At 43.3% G+C, this 4,541-nt stretch overlaps 1 pseudogene; it reads right to left on the bottom strand.

The window, feature by feature from the left end:
• Window positions 1-3,322: 3,322 nt before the first annotated feature.
• Window positions 3,323-4,313, bottom strand: LOC127190090 (glyceraldehyde-3-phosphate dehydrogenase-like; annotated as a pseudogene).
• Between the last annotated feature and the right edge of the window lie 228 nt (window positions 4,314-4,541).

Genomic DNA, 4,541 nt, shown 5'->3' with positions numbered 1-4,541 from the left:
AAAACAGGAAAAAAGAAAAGAAAAGAAAATTAGGCAGACTAAATTTGCCCTGAGGGTATATATCTACAACAAAAACAGATATGCATGAGATTACTCAGTAAGTCACCATAACACTAAAATGTAAAATACTGAAAATAGCCTGCCATGTTCAAAAAGAATGTTGACTAAATTATGGCCATACCCGCTCAACAAAATACAATATAAACAACATAAAGAATGCAACATACTTCTGCTAAATGATGTGGACACTGGGGAATGAGTGTAAAGGGCCAGAGGAAAAGAAAGGATTGCAAGACAGAAGGAACCTTTGGGGTGACGGGCTTTTGATTGCATTTGGTGGCTGTCAATTTGACTACATCTGGAATGAACTAAACCCCAAGTGGCTGGGTACACCTGTGAGAGACTTTTTTTTTTTCTTAATTAAATCATTTGAAGTGGGAAGACCTACTTCTAACCCAGATTTTTGAGGTGAAAAGATCCATCTTTAATCTGGGCTACACTGTCTGGTGGCAGCCTGTATAAAGGACACGGAAGAAGAGAGTTCTCTCTCTCTTTGCCTGCTTGCTGTCACTCTTGCTGGCAAGTCCACCCCCTCACTGGCATTAGAGACTACTTCTTCTTGGCACATACTGAAGACCAGCTGAGTCATCCAGCCTTGTGAACTGAACAACTGATGGATTCTTGGACTTGCTGTTGGTAGACAGCCACTGTTAGACTAGCTGGACCAAAGCCTATAAGCCACTCTAATAACCCCCATATGTGTGTGTATGTGACTGTATGTATGTATGTGTACATATATATATATATCATATATATGTATGTATCTGATTATCAGTTCTGTTCCCCTCGAGACCTTGACTTTACAGATTTTTTATTATTATTTAGAAGTAATAGAAACTGATGTAATTCAAATGGTTTGCCAGAAGAAGAGAAAAAAGGATGAAAAAAGAAGGGATAAATAATATGAAAAATATGGCCCCAAATTCTTTGACAGTGTTTTGTTTTACAAAAGGTGGGAGGAGAGGGATGGTGAGATGGTCCTCCTAAAGAGAACCTGTGTTTTATTCCCAGCACCCATATGATAGCTAACAACCATTTGTAACTCCAGTTCCAGGGGATCCTGTGCCCTCATTTGTCCTCTGTAGGTGCAGTATGCACATAGTGCATAGAGATACATGCAGACAAAACACACATACATATAAAATGGAAACCAATCTAAAAAAGTAATTTTTAAAGATGTATTTATTTATGTACTTGAACACTATTTGCATGTATGCTTGCATGACAGAGGAGAACATCAACTACAAGAGGGCACTAGATCTCATTATAGATGATTGTGAGCCACCGTGTGGTTGCTGGGAATTGATCTCAGGACCTCTGGGTGAGCAGCTAGTGCTTTTAACCTCTGAGCTGTCTTTCCAGAACAACAAAAAATTTTTTTCAAAGGAGAGAGGAACCTTATGAGATTTCCCCTGCCACACTAGTATGTCAAATGGTACTGTCATTGTTCAGGTCTTGTTCAAGTGGCCATATTGTTCTGAGTTCATGGGTGCATGTCCTGTCGGATAGAGATGTCCTGGTCCTCTGGACCAGGCCTTTCCTCTTTTCTGTGGTATCCTCAAGTCTTCTTTCTTTCTTTTTTTTTTTTTTTTTTAATGTTTATTTATTATTGTGTATACAGTGCTCTGCCTGCATGTACACCTGCAGGCCAGAAGAGGGCACCAGATCACATCATAGATGGTTGTGAGCCACCATGTGGTTGCTGGGAATTGAACTCAGGACCTTTGGAAGAGCAGCCAATGCGCTTAACCTCTGGGCCATCTCTCCAGCTCCGGTATCCTCAAGTCTTAGGTACAGGGATTGTGTTGTAGATATATCAGTTGACCAATGGTCAATGGTCCTCTGCATTTTGACCAGTTGTGGGTTTCTGTAATGGTCTCTATCTGCTAGATGAAGAGCTACAGGCAATATGACTACTGAGAGAAGGAGAACAAGTCTTCTCCAGGAATGAACTCCCTCACTGAGCATCCAATACCAAGTAGTTAGCCCTAAAAAAAATATGTATATGAGCAACACTAAATAGATTCAGCAGTTTGTGTGTATGTGTGTATCCACACGTACATATATAATCATACATGTAAGTATATGTGTATATATATACATACATGCATGCATACACATATATTTTTAAGAAAAAAGCCGTGAATTTGAGAGGGAGGGATTGAAAGGGCTGGAGGGGAATAATCTAAATATAGTATACATATATGAAATAAAAAAAATAATTTTGGGGAAGTGTTTTGAGATAGTTTTTCAGTGTAACAGCCCTGGCTGTCCTGGAACTCACTCTGTAAACCAGGCTGGCCTAAAACTCAGAGATTCTCTGGCATCTACCTCCCGAGTGCTAGGGTTAAAGGCATGTACCACCATTGCCCAGCCAAATAAGTGAATTTTTAAGATGGGAAAAGGCTGAGCAGAGTGGCAAAGACCTGCAATCCCAGTTAAGGCTGAGGCAAGACAATTTTTGCAATTTTGAAGAGACCACAATTAGACACTTGCTGCTTTTGCATAAGACCAGCGATTTATTTTCAGCACCCACATGGCAGCTCACAACTGCCAGTGACTCTAGTTCCAGAGGATCTGACAACCGCTTCTGGCTTCCTTGAGCACTGTACTCACAAAGTACACATATACATGCAGGCAAGCGATTCATACACAAACAATAAAAATAAATCTGTGAAGCAAACATAAAAGACTGGAGGGAGTCATGTCCATTTCCCTGAACATGGCACATTCTGTGACTGCTCCAAACAGAATCCACCGGAAGTGACACCATGCCAGTCTACAGGCTGGGAGCTTAAGAGGAGGACCCTCCATTCTCCCTCTTTGAGCCCTCAAGTGCCACATGAGAACCACCATGAAGCCATCCTGCTCCAACCAGACCAAGTTGTTGTTGTTGTTATGGCTTTATTAATACAGAGTTTCTCTGTACAGTCATGGCTCTCCTGGACTTGCTCTGTGGACCAGGCTGGCCTTGAATTCATAGGGATCCTCCTGCATTTGCCTCCCGAATGCTGGGATTAAAGGTGTGCACCACTACTGCCTGGCTCTTTTCTGAATTTTTTTTTAGGTGCAGTGAACTTTATTGATGGTATCCAATAAAGTAGGGCTCCCTGGGCTCCTCCCATTATTCTGGGGGTCTAGGATGAAAACTGTGAGGGGCAATGCTCAGTGTCAGGGGCTGAGTTGGAACAGGGGCTCCTCAGCAGCCAAGGGCCTCTCTCTCGCTCTCGTGTCCTTGCTGACATAGGTGGTCCAGGGCTTCTTACTCCTTGGAGACCATGCAGGCCATGAGGTGCACCACCCTGTTGCTGTAGCCAAATTCATTGTCATACCAGGAAATAAGCTTTGCAAAGTTGTCAATGAGAGCAATGCCAGCCCCAGCATTAAAGATGGAAGAGTAGAGTTGCTGTTAAAGTCACAGGAGACAACCTGGTCCTCAGTGTAGCCCAGGACGCCCTTGGATGCCTGCTTTACCATCTTTTTACTGTCATCATACTTGGCAGCATGTCAGATCCACAATGGACACACTGGGGTAGGAGCACAGAAGGCCATACCAGTGAGCTTCCTGTTCAGGTCTGGGATGACCTTGCCCACAGCCTTGGCAGCACCAGTGGATGCAGGGATGATGTTCTGAGCAGCCCCATGGCCATCATGCCACAGATTTCCAGAGGAACCACCCACAGTCTTGTGGATAGCAATGATGGCCTAATGATGAGTCCTTCCACAATGCCAAAGTTGTAATGGATGGCCTTGGCTGGCAGATGGTGGGGGCGGGGGGTTGGGGGGTGCCAAACAGTTGGTGGTGCAGGAAGCATTGCTGACAATTTTGAGTGAGTTGTCATATTTCTTGTGGTTCACATCCATTACAAACATAGGGGCATCCGCAGAAGGGGCAGAGATGACGACCCTTTTGGCTCCACCCTTCAAGTGGGCCCCAGCCTTCTTCATGGTGGTAAAGACACCACTAGATTCCACAACGTACTCAGTGCCAGCATCATCCCGTTTGATGTCAGTGGGATCTCTCTCCTGAAGATGGTGATGGGCTTCCCGTTGATGACAAGCTTCCTGTTCTCAGCTTTGACTGTGCCATTAAACTTGCCATGAGTAGAGTCATACTGGAACATGTAAACCATGTAGATGAGGTCAATGAAGGGGTCATTTACAGCAACAATCTCCACTTTGTCAGATAAGAAGCAAGCCCTAGTAACCAGGTTCCCAGTACAGCCCAATCCGTTTTCTCTGACCTTCACCATCATGTCAAGGAACTAGGTTGGCATTGCATGAGAAGATGTGGCTGTCTCTGGAAGATGGAGGAGCAGAGAGTCCTTTTTTTTTTTAAATTCTTGACCAATTAAATCGTAAGGTATAATAATAAACATTGGTGGAAGTCTTAAATTTTGCCTTTTAAAAAATGTATCAATATACATAACTTGATGACCTAAAATTGATCCCCAGCACTGTAAAGATGAAATACATCTAAA

Source organism: Acomys russatus, chromosome 5 (assembly GCF_903995435.1).
Source record: "Acomys russatus chromosome 5, mAcoRus1.1, whole genome shotgun sequence".
NCBI lineage: Eukaryota > Metazoa > Chordata > Mammalia > Rodentia > Muridae > Acomys > Acomys russatus.
This window is presented reverse-complemented; position numbering and strand designations above follow the sequence as displayed.